Source organism: Sceloporus occidentalis, unplaced genomic scaffold (genome assembly GCF_023333645.1).
Source record: "Sceloporus occidentalis isolate IW3139 unplaced genomic scaffold, rSceOcc1.0.p SCAF_10, whole genome shotgun sequence".
Lineage (NCBI taxonomy): Eukaryota > Metazoa > Chordata > Lepidosauria > Squamata > Phrynosomatidae > Sceloporus > Sceloporus occidentalis.
The window spans coordinates 12,177,933-12,195,000 of record NW_028316990.1 but is presented as its reverse complement, the minus strand read 5'-3'; the positions used below and the strand labels follow the sequence as shown (position 1 = coordinate 12,195,000).

The 17,068-nt window shown below is 39.6% G+C and overlaps 1 protein-coding gene across 7 annotated transcripts in view; it reads right to left on the bottom strand.

Moving 5' to 3' along the window:
• ZNF536 (zinc finger protein 536) overlaps positions 1–17,068 on the bottom strand; it is a 479,395-nt gene that overhangs the window by 429,305 nt on the left and 33,022 nt on the right. The window contains exon 1 of one of the 7 annotated variants that reach the window (XM_089539950.1): positions 2,864–2,919. The exons of the other annotated variants lie outside the window; for them this stretch is intronic. The gene's annotated coding sequence lies outside the window, so the exon portion shown is untranslated. Of the gene's footprint in view, positions 1–2,863; positions 2,920–17,068 lie in introns of those variants that run through there. 7 annotated transcript variants of the gene reach the window in all.

The following is a 17,068-nucleotide window of genomic DNA, read 5'->3' as shown; positions in this document are numbered from 1 at the left end:
CTCCAGTTAAAAAAAAACTGGTTTTTTTCATCCGCAGTTTTCTCATTTTCAAGGAGGTCTGAGCCCCTAACCCCAGTGAATGTGGAGGGACCACTGGATGTTGTAACACTTTTCTAGCCTCGTGTGAATCAATTTATAACACGTCCCCCTCTTTTCTGTGTTATAATATGTAAAGCAGAGGTGGGCAACTGCAGCCCTCCGTATGATTTTGGACCGCAGCTCCCAGAGTCCTTCACCACTGACTACACTGGATAGGGCTGCTGGGAGTTATAGGCCAAAAAACATCTGGAGGGCCACAGTTGCCATTCTGGTATAAAGGAGAGAGGGATGAGGGAAGCCACAAAATCTGTTAATTATTACGAGCCATCTCTATTCTACTGACTTTCTGAAAGTGCATAGAATTTCTTAAGTCAACAAAATGTCTTCAACAAGTAAACATCTTCCATATCCACATTTTTATGTTTGTGAGAACAAATCCTTCCAAAAAAACCCACAAAAAACCAGCCCTGTGATAGGTTTGCCTTAGGGTTGCCATACGTCAGAAGTTACTTGAAGGCACACAACAACAACAGCAAAAGGGCTATCATTGTTACCACACACCTGTGAGACAGAAAAGCAAAGACAGAAAATAAAAGAAAACAGGAAAAGTAAAACATTACAAGAAAATGATGAATAATGAAAAGGAAAACAGAAGCCACATAGGGAAATTAATCCTCTATTTCCTGTGTTATTTCAAATTTAGAAGGAAAAGGGGGGGATCCTGCTGCTGCAAAAATTCTAATCATGTAAAGCTCTTTTCCTGTACTTCCTCTGTCATTGGCACCATGCTTTGTGTGTGTGTGTGTGTATGCATGCAAAGAAGACTGTCCAAATTGTTATACGCTATAATATGTATGGACAGATCTGTGAACCATTCTATCATTTCTGAAACTTGTTGCTGGCTGCAAAAACAGAAATAATGAGAAAATATTTAATACACAAGCTGGCTTCTTAGAGGTGGGGGAGGCTGGAAAGAAAGACAAAGAGCTTTTTGTGTTCTCCTGCCACGTATCAGCTAACAACATCCAATCTTTCTATGTTAAATATGATCAGAGTTTGGCCAAGAGGAATAATTCTTGGGTAAAGAAGATAGGATTTGGTACAGCAATACATGAAGCACTCGCTGTCAATTGCACCTGAAAATGTAGTCCTGATGGTAATCAAAGTTCTGCATGTGTACTTACCTTATTGTCTACTAATGTGTCTGATGAAACAATCAAGAATGTGTAAATGCTAATAAGAAAAACTGGAAATGCTAATCCGTAAAGAAGACCAAATATAGCACACACATTTTTATTCCATTTGATTCTTGATAATATTAAATTAACTCTGTCCCACCATGCTATCCAACATTAAATGCTGTGAACATTACTATGATACAATATTAAATGCTGTGGGTGATACCACTACTACAATTATTGACATTCTGCAGCCCTTATTCAGTTTAGAATAGGCTGGATTTATCCAATTTGGCATAATATCTGTCATCATCAAGCAGGAAAGATACGATTTGATATTCCCTGCCTGATAGAGCGACCACATGCAAGTTAACAGGGTTCCCACACTTATCTTATTCATAATTCATTTTATTTAAAATATTTAAATTTAAGGCCACTATCTGTGGTTCAAAACCCTCTCAAGGTAGGTAATAAGATATAAGAAATTAAACAATGAACTTAGTATTTATAACAGTCAATGTAAATGTTGAGACAGATATGCTACCACAAATGTACTAAAACAAACAAATAATGGAGTTGAAAATAAAAAAGTATTTTGCATTCAATTAACTCAACAAGAGGCAGAGGAGAGGGTTGGCTCAGGAAAAACAAAATGCCGCAGCATCTCCTATCTCTGTGGTGGTGAACCTATGACACGTGTGCCCTCTTTGGCACGCAAAGCCATTTTTGAGGACACACAGAGAGACAGGAGGGCAGCAGAAGAGTAAGTGTGCACCTATACCTCCTCTACCCCCCCCCCACCCTCCCATGTCTTCAGATGCCAACTCCGAGACAGCTAAAGACAAGGGAAGTCATGGGGAAGAAGAGGAACAGGTGCCTTCAGCTATCTCTGGGGAAGTCCTATCCCCGAAAGTACCACCCCTGGAAGGTGGAAGTCCTGCCCCAAGTCCTATTCCCTGTCGCCCCCCAGAAATCTCACTTCACGGCACCAGGTAACACCCTGTGTAGGAACACCTTTGAGTTTGGGCACTCAGGGACTGTGCAGACAGCCTCTGAAGTGGCGGCCTGCAAGCACCTCCATCTTGACCAGATCAGGACCACAGCCACCACACACCATGGCCCCAATCTGACTTTTCTGTGGCACAAAAAGGAGCCACAAAAGTGACTCCTTTTAGCGCCCTGGAAGGGGCACCGTAGCTGCTGGCACCTCAGTTTTATGGCTCTCCTTTGGCACTGCATCATCTAGATGTAGTGCCAGAGGAGCACTGTGATGCCGCGCACTACGTGGTGCAGTGCATAGCATCACACCAGCCTGTGGGTGGAGTCGGGGATTGTGTTGTGTAGATATCACATCCTGACTCTACCCCCAGGCTGGCCAAAGATATCAGCCTGCACAGCCCCTCCATCTCTAAAAGTTTCACCATCATTATCCAAAATTCTCTGTTCTTTGTCATTAATTACTTTTGTTATCTTGACCACACTCTGTCAGTGCTTGGCCACATGTGTCCTGGGTTTCATCTGTGAAATATTGGGGGGGGGGGGGGGGTTATGCTGTAGCAAATAGGTTTCATGTTCTTCAGCTGATATTGTAATACATTACCGAGATCCAGAGGTCACTGCAGAAAAAGTCTCTTTCTCATACTCACCAGCCCAACTCTCAAAGGCAGGGAAGGAAGCAAGACCTCTGCTGCTAATCTCAAACTGAGAACAGGTTGGTGTGGGTGAATCATTCACATATGGCCACCTTGATGTCACTACTGTATGGATAGCCAAGGCAGGATGAAAATTTTCCGGGTAGCATAGCAGCTGTCCCATCCATAACATCAGCATGAGCCTCTCACATTAGCATCAAGTCCAAAATACCTCCCAATATATTTCACTCAAAGTGATGGTCCAGAGATTGGTGCTAGTCCATAACCCACTGGTTGCCAGTCCCTGGTGAATTTCCAGGAAGAAAATAAAAGAACTGTAGCCAATGGGCACAGATATGGTACTGGACTTCCGCACAGTGAGACAAATAAAAAGCTGTTCTTCCCCATCAGATATCTCAATAGACATAGCTTTTATTAATTTCACAACAAAAATCCCAACAAATATCATATATACCAATATACCATATCCACTATCAAAAAGGATAACACTGTCAATTAGTCTAATATGTTCAATAACATCTATCACACTCAGTTTTCATACATTCAATCTTTCCCCTTCTTATACTTTCTTATTACCCGAACACCTTATTTCTTAATCTCTCCTTAATCTCTCCTTTCCTATTTTATCCTTTCCTTTCCTTCTCCCTCTCGTTCTTCGCACCTTCCCTATATCCTCTCCTAATCTATTTTCCTCCCACACATATTTCATCACACTTTTCATCACTTTCTCTCTTTCCTTTCCTCTACCTCATCCTCTCACACTCTTACACTTACACTGTTCCTCCTCTACATACTCTTCCCCTCATCTACATACTTTACCTCTTCATCTCCACCTCTCCCTCCCTTTACTTCTAACCTTGCTATCTATTCAGTCTTTCCTTTCCCACATAAAAACTCCAAATCATACATTCTAACTTCTACACTAGTATTCGTCCTTTCTTTGTGTTCATATTGACTTTCTTATTATTACTCCTGTCTCTCACTCTGCTACTATAGTTTGTACTCCTATTATTCTACTTCTCTTATTTATTTCATGAACCTCTTATATCTCAAATTTTTCAATATCTATATTGATTATCTCTTAACTTTATAACATTGACACCTATTTTACCAACATAAATCCTATCTTATAAAATTAATAACTATCTCCCATTCTTTATTGAAATTTTCAAGGGTATTATCCACTAGCAAATATGTTAATTTGTCCATTTCAATTATGTCATATAGCTTCCATAACCAGTCCTCTTTACTTGGAATTTCTTTTCCCCTCCATTTCGGTGCAAATGTGACCCTGGCAATTGTAACCAAATAAAACAGAATTTTCCATAATTTCTTCTTGATATCATCTTCAAACATTCCAAGTAAATAATTTTCTAGTTTCAATTCTAATTTTCTATTCACTATTCCACTAATTAATTCATTACTCATTTCCCAATATTTCTTAGTATATTCGCAACTCCACCAATAATAAAAGAAAGTCCCTGGAGTATCACTGCACTACCAACATCTATTATCATTTTTCTTATATATTCTTATATATTTATCAGGGCTTAAGCACCAATTTATACCCATTTTCTTTTAGGTTCTGTGATACTGTGTATTTCATACCTTTGGTCCAGATCTGTTCACATTGTGTCATTTGGATTGGATGTCTTACATAATTTGCCCATACTATCATTGTGCCTTTATCTACCTCCTCTTCCATCTGAATAAACAACAGTGACTGGAATCATGTTTTGGAAGGGAGGATGTACAACCACCACTTTATGACCAGTTGTATCAATTTGCCTAGTCATAGAACCTCCACCTGTCTCTACTTGCTTGCAGCCACTTAAGAAAGAGCATGTGGCATTCAATGTTTCATTGATCTCTTTGTCACCATTGTAGTTTTGTCAACAAATCCAAAATCTGTTTGGAAAAATCATCCTTGATGGTCAGAGAGAAATATACTGTGTAGTCAGCTGGAAAAACTGAATCCAGCTTTCATTCGATGAGCATCTAGAAAACTTCATTCAGAAATATATTTTATTCCCAATGCACATTAAAAACTTCTGGCTTTCTTCATGCCAACTGAAATTGATCCAGTGATGTGTGTTGTGTAAATCAGAATAGCTGAAACAGCCACTAGAAGAAGCATCTGTCATCACTATCTGAGCCATTGGTCCATAATTGTCCATAGGCAAATTCTTGCTTTTTCCTTTTATCTTCTTGTCACCATCATTTCCTATATAAAGCCACTAGGCAGACTACAGATTTAACATTCACAGGAATACTTGTTCAAACATTTGTTACTTCCTGCATCCCATGATGATCAATTCTGTAAACAGTGAAGGCCTAGATGCTTCAGAGGTTTGCTGTGAACTTTTTGCCAAACACTTTGAAAATCAAATCACTCATTTCTACAATAACCTGGTTGATGTTATTATGGCCAGTGGGATCACTTTCAAGTGATGCAGCCTGAGAATGTGGACAAAGCTTGGCTGTAGCTTTGGTGATAGCTTGGCTACATGGCACAGTAAAGAGTTGATTACTGCATTGCATACTCTATGGGACAGCCCTGCAAGATGGTCTGGAAACTATAGCTAGCACAGAGTGCTTTAACTAAGCTTTTAACAAGAGCAACCTAGTGGCAGCACATGATCTCTCTCCTGGAAAAAAAAAACCTGCATTACTTGCATATGTACTACTAGGTCAGGTTTAAGGTGTTATTTTAAGGTTATAAAGACTTAAACATGTGACCTTGCTAGCTAAGGGGCTGGGCAGTCTGCAGCCGCCTTCAGTTGTGCCAGATCAGGGCAGCTGCAACTGCATGCTACAACCCTGATCTGGACTTTCCAGGGTGCAAAAAGGAGCTGCAAACAGTGTTTCCTTTTTGCACCCTGGAAAGGGCACAATAACCACAGCACCACAGCTTTACCTTGCTTTTTGACACTGCGTTGTGTGGAAATGCTACCCCTCTGGCTCTGGCAGCCACATTACCTGTCTAAGTAGGTTTTATTCACACATTCTGGGCACTACTACCCAGATTACCCCATCCCCATTTGCACAATCAGCAGTTCTAGTTTACTCACCAAGCCTGGCCTGCCCTGCCTCTGGGACATCACAAGGACCACCACAATAGTCTCAGTTTTGCTCAAGATCTCAAGTATGAGATTCTGCTGAATCCTTTTAATTCTTCCAGTCCAAATAACTGGTTATATTTTATCAGAGGAGACATGTTTCTCCAAATGTTTTAATAGATTCATTAGTGTTTTAGTTTCACAGCAGGCATCTTTACCACCTAATGTTGCCCTCCAAGATACTTACTATAAACTGTCAGGGGCTTCAGTGGGCCAATGCCCTCTCTCCCCAGTCCCTCTTTTCCTTGTTTGTTTTGAACGGATACTTCCATCATGTTTCAGTTGCTCAGATACATCTGAGTGAATTGGCAGATTCACATGGTCTACCTGATTTGGGGGGCTTTCTTTAAAATTATTCCCAACCCTCACCTCTTTTGAGCTCATTATCAACACACTGTAGTCTGAAAGCTTACAGGTTTCTGCTGGCCCACTCTTCATTTTCTAATAGATAGATAGACAGACACATACACACGCACACAGAGGCACACACATATTAATTATTTTAATGTGCAAGTACTGTACTTGGGCCCTTGGTAGTCAGTCAGTTGCTACCAATATTTAAGGCAAATTTGGTTCCAGGACCCCTTGCTGGTTCCAAAATCCATGAATATTCAAGTCCCGTTAAATAAAATGGTGTCCCTTATATAAAATGGTAAAATCAAGGATTTTTTTTAATTTATATTTTTAAAAAAAGTTTTCAAGTCATGAATGGTTAAATCAATGGATAAAGCATTCATGGATATGGAGGGCCAAGTGTATCTATATTTTACTTACAGACACCTGAGGGTAAGAAAAACAGCCTTGCGGGACATCCTGCAGGTTGCACTTCATCCATCCTCACTTGATGCAATGGCTAAATGTTACACTTTTGGTTTGACATGCATCAAGGACACATATAGGCAGGGACATTACAGGAAAGAATATCTGAACTGAGTTTTATACTTTCAGAGTAGACCAATGCCTATGAAGAAAACCAAAGGATAATGTTTGCATTCAGTATATAGTCATACTCTGGTGTCCAGTGCTCAAAACACTACACCACAATGGCTCTCTCTTTTACTCCCTTTCTATATTTTTAATAGCTACAATAATGCCAACAACTATTGTTGTTGTTGTTCTGTGCCTTTTGGTCATTTCTGACATGTTGCAAACCTAAATCAAACCTATCACTGGGATTACCCTATGATTGAGATTTCTTGGCAAGTGTTGTTCAGAGTGGGGTTTGCCTTTGTCCTCCTTTGAGGCTAAGAGTGACTTGCCCAAGGTAGCCCAGCGAGTTTCCATGGCTGAGCAGAGATTTGAACCCTGGTCTCCAGATTCATTGTCCAACACTCAAATCACTACATCATGTTGCTCCTCATGGTGGCATTGGTAGCATCAAGGCAACCTACCTTATGTCCAGATGTGATCCAACAGTTCATCCTAAACAGTACATCAGAACCAAAAGACCAAAATGATGCTAAAAAGAATAGGATAGGTAACCTAAAGTGACACTCCACACTTGTTCCTAAATCTCAATTCATAACAGAAAAGAAAAGATTTGGACATTGAACTCTTTGAATTGGCAATACCTTGCTGCTCAAGGACATGAGTGTTGAAAAAAACAAGGCAATTTTGGGAGGCAGAGAAAGGAGTGCTAAACAGTTTGCTAGGTTAACCCTTGTAATTCTTTTCAAGCATTTCATGGAGAATTATATACCTGAATTATTAAGACTGGGAACACAGGCTGAAGATAAACCTGTGTGTGTCATAGTCTACCCATATGCATGCCACGTTTTATTTGCAGTTGTTATAATGAAGTTGAAGTGGAAAGGTTATTTTCCTTAGAATTGTCTTATGCCATTTTCATAGTGAATAATGACAATTGGCTAAATGAATAAAAGAATAAATTTCATTGTTATCACCTGCTCTTTTTTATCACAAGCAAAAATAAATAAATAAAAGAAGAAGAAAGGGAGGTGGGATGCTGAAAATATTGCAAATGATGCTACTCTGTGCTAAATTGTGTGGGATGTTTTATAAAGTGAATTAATATCCACCAGGGACTGAGCTGAGATCATCAAACTCATTTCACATAAGACAACAAATTGAATCTCTCCAGGGACTCAGTACATGAAAAGTCACTGTGCTATCAAGCGATCCAGCCTTTTCTTAGGTAGATTTCTTTAAGCTAAATATTAAATATACTTCCAGGGTTTTTTTCTAGTGTTTTGTTGTTCACCACCTAATGAAACAATATTTCTGATTTCACCAGATGGTATTATATGTCATTTTCAGCCTCTAATTCACAGCATCATACAAACCAATTGTATTGCAAACATTTCCAGTTTAGAAATCCTTGGTTATTATTTTTCCCCCACATCAAAATAACCCAACCTTTTTGGTGTTGCCAAAGTACATGCAAATTCATTTATGAATTTTAGTTTGGTAACAGAAACAAATTTAATTGATCTGTGCATCCATATGAAGATATAATGTTAAGGTGAATAATCCTATATTCATAATAATTTTATTCATACTGTGGATAAGAGGTAAAAAAAAAAAGGAAAGGCATAAACTATACAATAGAAAATGTATTCTTAATATATTTTAACAATAACACATGCTGTGTTCATACACTGGAATAACATCATCCATATGAATCCTAGGAATTTAGTATATCTGACAGTTTCTCTCAACCACCCATAACATTCTTTCCTGTCTCATTGTAGCTGGCAAAAGAGAATTCTATAATTGAGTGGTACAGAACATGTGCCCTCCCTGCTAGAAGATGACAGATGGATTATAAAAACTTCAAAGCAGAGCATTTGGAGCACCAGGGGAGAGATAGTGGGTATTTGAACTCTCAGTCTTTACCCAGGAGACAATGGCACTGTGACATGGTGCATATATCAAGGAATGGTGTAACTAGATAGACATAATCTTTCTTTTCAGTACGTATTTAACATTCTGTTATGAACAAGTTTCAGCCTAGCTAAAGTGCAACTCATCTTAATACTAATCATCGTAGCCTGAAAGGCTACATGTCCCCCTTTTTTCCCCTCATTTTGGTTAAACTGTTCCTGCATAAAAGTGATTTTTAAAGGACACTGGAAACCTTTAACCAATTATTTGGGACTGATGATTCTCCTTTTCTTCTCCTTTCCTAAACCTTTCAGCTATACTATATTATATGATCAAGTCTGCACCTATTTCGGCATCTACTGTTTAATGCAGCTGTACAACCAACATGATAAGCACACACTGCATGTCACACTATTTTACCACATACAACCTTTTCTTTTTTTATTTTTACTTTTATTTTATTTTAATTTATTTTTTTGCCTCTGCTGTACTTAAAAGGAATATGAAAATACTGTAATTTTAAAATAAAGGCACTCTGAAATGCAAACACAACAGCGGTATTGCACAAATGTTTGGTGCATATGTGACTACATCACACATGCCTAGTGGTGAACTCAGTGGATGAGCTTAAGTGGAGATAATAAAATGGATTTAAAGCTACAGTTTTTGTGAGGCTTACAACCTGTTAATGCATATGATGTCTTTTGAACAGAAAAAAATTCTACACCAATGTGAAAGGTGGTACTGGTGAGGATGGTGTTGGGAGTGGTGTTGTATCCTACTATTTACATGTTTACTTCAACAAAAAAACCACATCAATGGAATCATGGTAAGTAAATATGCCATATAAAGTATGAGGTTGCTTTAAAAAAATTAGAAATATTCAGAAAAAAATTACACTTCAAGGTATTTCTTCATGTTGATTGGTGTCTGCAGTACCAAATACTATACTTTCTGAAGGGGCAAGCATGCAACTAGAGAGAGAAATAATCTAAAGGCACCAAATCCTATCTGATCTTGGAAGCTAAGCAGGTTCAGCCCTGATTACTACTTGGATCGGAGACCATCAACAAATACCAGATGCTATAGGCTATATTTCAGAGGAAGCTTAGGCAAGACCACCTTGCCTAAGAAGACCCTATGAAATTAATGGGGTCTCTGCATGCTGACAAGCAACTTGAAGGCACATATACGGTGGTCCCTTCCCTTACGTGGGTGATCCATTCCAGAATCCCGCCCCGTGTAAGTGAAATTCTGTGGATGCTCAAGCCTCATTAAAGATAGTGGGACTTGTGCCTGTGTTGACATGTGTTGGCCCGCAGCGGCCCATGGTGTGTGCATTATAGGTGCATGAGCCATTACTTTTTCCAGTGCACTGCACTGCTGCTTCTTCCCGCGTGGCTTCCAGCATATGCTGCAAGCCACACATGATGCAGGCGCACTGTACTAATATGTGACTCCAGGTGCTTGGGAATATTGTGCACATCCTCAAGCAAGGAATCCACAGCACAATTCCCCAGTAAGTAGCTACTGCCCTAGGTTTGAGATACAAGGTCCTCCTTCACACCTCCAGGGAGCCAGCACTACAAATGCTAGTACAGTCAACCCTCCTTATACACAGATTTTTTATCCATAGATTCAAGCATCCACGGTTTGAAAATATTCCAAAAAAGTATGAATTCCTGATAGCAAACCTTGATTTTCCATTTTATATAAAGGACACCATTTTGCTCTGCCATTGTATTTAATGGGACTTGAGCATCCATGGATTTTGTTATTCACAGGGGATCCTGGAACCAAGCCCCAGCACATAACTAGGTCCCACTGTATGACTATACCAGATACATGTATTGAATAAAGCACAAATCAGGTCCAAGTCCTCAAACAAGCTGCACCAGTGACTAAATGCCTGTGACAGAGAGCACCTATTGTTTGAGTGGGTTTACAAAGAGATCATAGAGCATCTAAAATCTACATTAGGGCAATTTCTTTATTAGGCCAACCAGAAAGAGGACAGAATTGTGTCAAGATCACCAGATCTCTGCAGCAGGCAAGGTATTGCAAAAAGTTGCAAAAAGGAAATGAAAAAGGAAAGAAGTTGAAATAAACTTTGCAGTTGGGTGTACTTATCTGAAGGTTAAGTACATGGCGCAATGGCAACTAACTGTTGCCATAGTGCATGGAATACTTTCAGATTAGGTCTGTCACCTGATTCAATGAATCTTAGTCAATTAATCATACAGGTTTAATCAATTAATTAAGCTATTAAATCTACACTCATTTGCATATTAATAAAGGCAATAGTTCTGAAGAATCAAAGCACACCTTTTTAAAAAAAAAATGAGATACACCTCATGTTGCAGCACATACAGTTATCAAAAGAGTCATTTTATTCTAGATCAGACAGAAGGGGGGAAAATCTATCTTACAAGGTGCCTGATATCTGCAACATTCAAATATTCGTAGCGAAATTGTTGGTCAGTATTCTGTATCAGGAAATTGGCTGGGTGAGCTTGGGCAAGTCACACGCTCTCAGCCTCAGAGGATGGCAATGACAAACCACCTCTGAAGAAATCTGGTCAAGAAAAACCCCTGGGATAGGTTAGGCTCAGGGTTGCCATGCATTGGAAAATGACTTGAAGGCACACAATGACAACAAAGAGGAAAAACATTTTGTTTATCAGAATTTTAATCTCACATAGTCTGGCCTTCTCAATTAAGCAGTTCATGGGCGGGGGGCTGAACTATCAGATTGTAAAACCATAAATGCCATTTGGGTTTTATTTCAGATTTTTGCAACCAAAGTTTTCAGGCAACTACCATAAGAGCAACAATTCACCCTTTTGGAAGTGCTTATATACATCTACTCTGTACTATGTTTTTCCATTATGTCTATGCAGACTACAGACTTGAGAGTAAAAGGATAGGTGTGAAACTCCACAAACACACAAACAACACACTTCTACAAGGAATTCTCTCTGTGTGTATACCAAAATAAAACCCATTGATTTCATTGAGACTTGGTTTTTGGAAAGTGTGCATAGAAGTAAAGGAAACAAAAGGAGAATACTGATTAATTGACAGAGAGCAGTAGGATTCAGCATTTATTATGTTATATTTTCTGGAAAGAGACACTGTTTCCCAGTATCTTTTGCATTGTGCTGTATAAAGAGACATACTGCAAGAGTGCTGGCTTAGAAACCAGATCTTACTTTCTAAGTGGAAGGAGGGGAGGGGAAAGGAAAAGACAGAGGAGGATAAGCAGTTAATTTGATGGCAATGATTGATGAGAGACAGTGCACCAAGCTTCGGAATATTTCATGAGCACCATAACCATGTGCAGAATCATTTACATAAGTTCATGCACAGGTTTCACTGGCTGACAATTTGTTTTGTCCACCTGCCGAATCCACAGGTGCTTGTTACACCCAACTCTATATAGCATCCATCGTTTTGGAAGACTGGAATTCCAATGTTAAACAGATTCCATCTGGATAGTTCCAGGAGTCCTGTACCATCTTCCAGTCCCTTCAGCTGAGGACAAGATGATATAGTCTGGTCTGGAATATCCTTTCAGGGGTCCTCCACATTCCTTTCAATCCCTTACAACAACTGTGTGATGCTCAAGGACACAGCTGCAAGTGAATTAAATCAAGCCTTCCTTTCCTAGTCTGCAACACTACATGCCATTGGTTCTCACAGGCACCTGGGGACATGTGCACTTCTCAGGTCATTGGTGTGGGAGGCCTGTGGGAGGTTATTTGGCTGTGGCACAGTCAAATATTCACATCACTACCTAATAATACATAATATTATGGAATGATGTTATAACATGCAAAGAATTCTTTGAAATGTAGTATGAATGACAGCCAGCTTGGTTTAGTGGTTTGAGTGTTAGATTACAACTCTGGAAACCAGGGTTCAAATCCTAGTTCAGCCATATAAACCTCCTGGGTAACCTTGCTCAAGTCACACACTCTCAGCCTCAGAGGATGGCAATGGCAATCTACCTCTGAAGAGACTTGCCAAGAAAACCCCGTGACAGGTTCGCCTTAGGATTGCCATAAGTCGGAAATGGCTTAAAGACACACAACAACAACAATAGAAAATAATCCTCAAACTGGAACATTTAGGGCAGGTCTATATGCTAAAATCACAGTGTGGAAAGGGAAAAGTTATTAATTCCACACAACAATGCTGAATGTTGTATGTAAATTCACCTTGAATGGGTCACTACCACAGCACTGCAAAAACATATATAGCCCAGCCTCTTCAACGAGGTGAAACCTAAACAGGACTTATGGCAAGTGTGTGCATGAGATCGGGCTTTCATGCATGCAAGTACCATGTGACAACCAGAACAATTTATTGAGCAATGAAGCCATGCAGATGTTAATTGCATACTCCCCAAATGTCCTGACTTGGCAGGGATAGTTCCAATTAATCCTTCATTGTCCTACTTTTTCAACCGGTTTTGAAATGTCCCAGTTTCTCTCTCCTCCTTCCCCTTGTCCTCAGCTTCCATCAATTGCTGTAAACTGAGTTCAAAATGCAAAAGTAGTTTCAGGGTGATGGAATCTTGCCCTTCCCAGCAGGATCAGACAAAAGCAAACTGCTCCATTCTCTTCTTGCTTTGTGTTCTCAGCATTAATGACATCTGCTGTTTGACCACACTCTGATACTGCTTAGCCACATATGTCTGAGTTTTCATCCGTGAAATGTTGGAGGGCATGCTTCATTGTGAACTCAGGTGAAAACCAATACTTTGACTAGCAGAACAGAGCGGGAAGGGAGTTAAAAATTATATTTTGCTTCCTTTTAGTATCATGAATTAAATCATGTGGCTACCCAGGCTAAACACTGTTTTGCATATTATTGACATAACAAAGAAAATATACAAGTAATTTTGCAATGCATTAACATATTACTGCATGGCTGAAACTGATGGAGAACTGGGCCTACTTCTTAGGCCAACTTATGCAGTCTCTTATGTACCTTCAACATGCCACATATTAATAGCAAAAAAAAAAAAAACCAAGAAGTGTTAAATATAGGTGTGCCTTGGCATCACAATGCCATACATGTGTGAAATGTAGGCCTCTAGCTTTGTTTTTGGAGAAGCAAGTAAAAATGCTGAGGAAAGACGAGACTTTAGTGCCAGGAATCACAAACTTTGCACCTGTTTTAATAAAATGACATTGCTGAAATAGTTAGAAGAGCCTATCGCAAGCATGCTGTGAAGCATTTTGGCATTGTAGCTCCATACATAACAGCAGTGCAGCAAACTCTTGTAAGTCATACCCTGTTGTATATTCTTGTCCTACACAGGACACTAACTGTTGTTGAATGCAAGTAAAGAGAAGAAGGCAGAAGGATGAATCTTTGAAGGCAACCTGCTTTTAGAATCCCCCCTTTTAAAGTGCATTTCCAGCTTCCCTTTTTCTTTCCCCCCAGTGATCTTCTGCCATACCGGAATGTAAACACCACAGGAATAGACAGAATCTCGAATTAAGGATTTGAATGCATTTCTTTAGAAGTAATCTTCAAAGAACGTACATCCCCAAACATCACAGCGATTCAACAAGCTAAGGAGCTCGAGACTGCTTGTACAACCATACAGGTCATGCCTATTACTTATTACCAGTTGGTCCCTGCATATTGACAACAACGAACAACAAAAATATGGAAGGCTGCTTTCTTTCTTTCCTTTCCTCCCCCTTTTTAAAGCCGACCACCTTTGGCAAGCAAACAGGGACAGTAATGCTGCTTTTATGGAGGAAAGTGCAAGCCCACAATAGAACTCTTGTGCTTGTGACAGTGTGTTGTTGAATATAAAGACCACACTGCAGGGTTCAGTCACTCCAGCCTTCCTTATGCTTATAACTGTCTGCCATTAGTAGTCAATATTAGTAAAGAGAGGGGGCAAAAATAAGGTGGAAATACTAGAATGCTTCCCCCCCCCTTTTTTTTACTGATGCTACCATGAAAGCTTTAGTAGTAATAAACAACAGAGAAGAATGACTTCTATGGATATATATATATATATATATATATATATATATATATATCTTAATGAACAATGAGCTCATCTATCATAATGATGCCCAACTTAAAAACCATAAAACAGGGATGAACATTTTAATGATATAAAAGCAGAAGATGGGATTCAATCACAGTCAACAGAACGAGAGAGGTCCCTGCCATTAAAATGATAGTGGCTTGTGCCAACTCTAACTGCTGTACATTTGTTAGATAATAGGTTTCTGTGCTGCTTTTTCCCCCCATCCAAGAGATGTTTTCAAGGGAAAAAGAAAAAGACATTTAATCAGAGTGATATATGATTCCTCCACCACCCCAAAAAATGAAAGCAAAAATTATGGAATGAGCTAAAAGCCACTGGCCTTCCTGAAAGCAGAATGCACTCCCTACTTTTTCATTCTTTGTGAGAATTCAAAAAAATCAGATACCAAAAGAAAAGACATTAATATGCACAACTAAAGCCCAATTTGACCAAAATCCAGTGTGGATCCAAAATATCTAAAAGACTGTATCTTCCTATATGAACCTGTCTAAGGGACCATTCAGACTACCTTTTACTCTGGATCAAGAACCAAATTATGCACGTGAAGTTCACATTAACCCCAAATCTCCCACAAGAGAATCTGAGGCTTCCACACCTGTTTCGGGGCAAATGCCCCTTAGCGCGGGTCATTTGGAAGCGGGGTAAAAGCTGTACCTTTTTTTAAAAAACGGGTTCAGCGAATATGAACTTGCCCCTGATCATGATCGGGGAAAGTTCATGGGAGGGGTTTAGGTCAGAGGGAGGGCAGAGGGTGCAACTGGAGAAAGGGTGCCAAGAGTGACGGAGGAGGATGATGAAGGAGCCGGGGGTGGAAGAAGGGGGCCATGGAGGGCAATCGGGGTAACGGAGCAGGAGAAGGAAGGAGCCAAAGGGTGCCAAGAGAATCGGTGAAGGAGGAGGAGGAGGAGGATGAAGGAGCTGGGAGGGAAGAAGGGGGCCATGGAGGGCAATCTGGGTAACAGAGCAGGAGGAGGAGAAGGAAGGAAAAGGACAAAGGATCAAGTTCAGGGTAGGTCAGAGGGAGGGCAAAGGACAGAGAAGCCTCAGCTCTCGCACCAGGCAGCTTTCTCTCTCTCTTTTTATTCTTTTAAAATTATTTTTGACAGACTATGCGCATGTTTTTTGCTACAGGTAGATAGATATATAGACAGAATGCGGCTGCCTTCCTGTTCACTTTCGCTTTCATTTCCTTGCTTCCAACAGCACGGCACTTTGCAGGACGCTTTTTTCCTTTGCAAATGCTGCAATGCGAATGTTACAAACATTTCTCTTTCCAGTTTGGCAAATTGATACAGAATGCTTTTGCTACTGTCTGTAAGGAATTCAGGGATAGCTGAAGGGTAGCCTGTTGTTTTTATTGTTGTATATTGTATTTACTTTGTTGTTACCCGCCTCGATACTCAATCGGAAGAGGCGGGATATAAATAAATATTTATTATTATTATTATTATTATTATTATTATTATTAAAGGATGTATGGCATCCTTTTCTGGCATTCCGAGGTGAGGAAATTATTATTATTATTATTATTATTATTATTATTGTAAAATCATGTCCCTTACATAAAATGGAAAAAATCAAGGTTTGTTATTTGGAATTTATACTTTTTTTTAATATTACTTCAATCACAGTAGTAAAGCTCTGGAACTGCATGAAAAAAATTGGGGAAAATAATTTTAAAACCCTAAAGGCATGCTGGGTATGGCGTAAGGCAGGGAGGCAGGATTAAGGAAGAGAGCACAATAGAGGCAGCAGTCCTGGTCACACGAATGAGAGGAGATGCGATGATGGCTGACTTGAAAGCGGCATGTTCCCATTTTATTTTTAGTAGCATGACTGTGGCGAGAATGGGGATCGTGCAAAAGAGTTGCAGATTGTAACAGCCTATGTTAACACTACATGTGTAACAGCTGTGAGCTCAATGTAAAAGTGAAGCTGAACATACCCAATATCACATTTCAATCAAGCCTAAATCTGCAGTCCTAACTCATCAAGGGTCAGCTTAGTCAACACTAGGTCAGTTGAAGCTGTGCTAAATCCAGGATTTTCCCAATCTAGTCATGTTGGAAATTACAGTCAGCCCTCCTTATCCATAGATTTTTTTTTTATCCATGGATTCCATGGCCTGAAAATATACAAATTCCCATAGGCAAA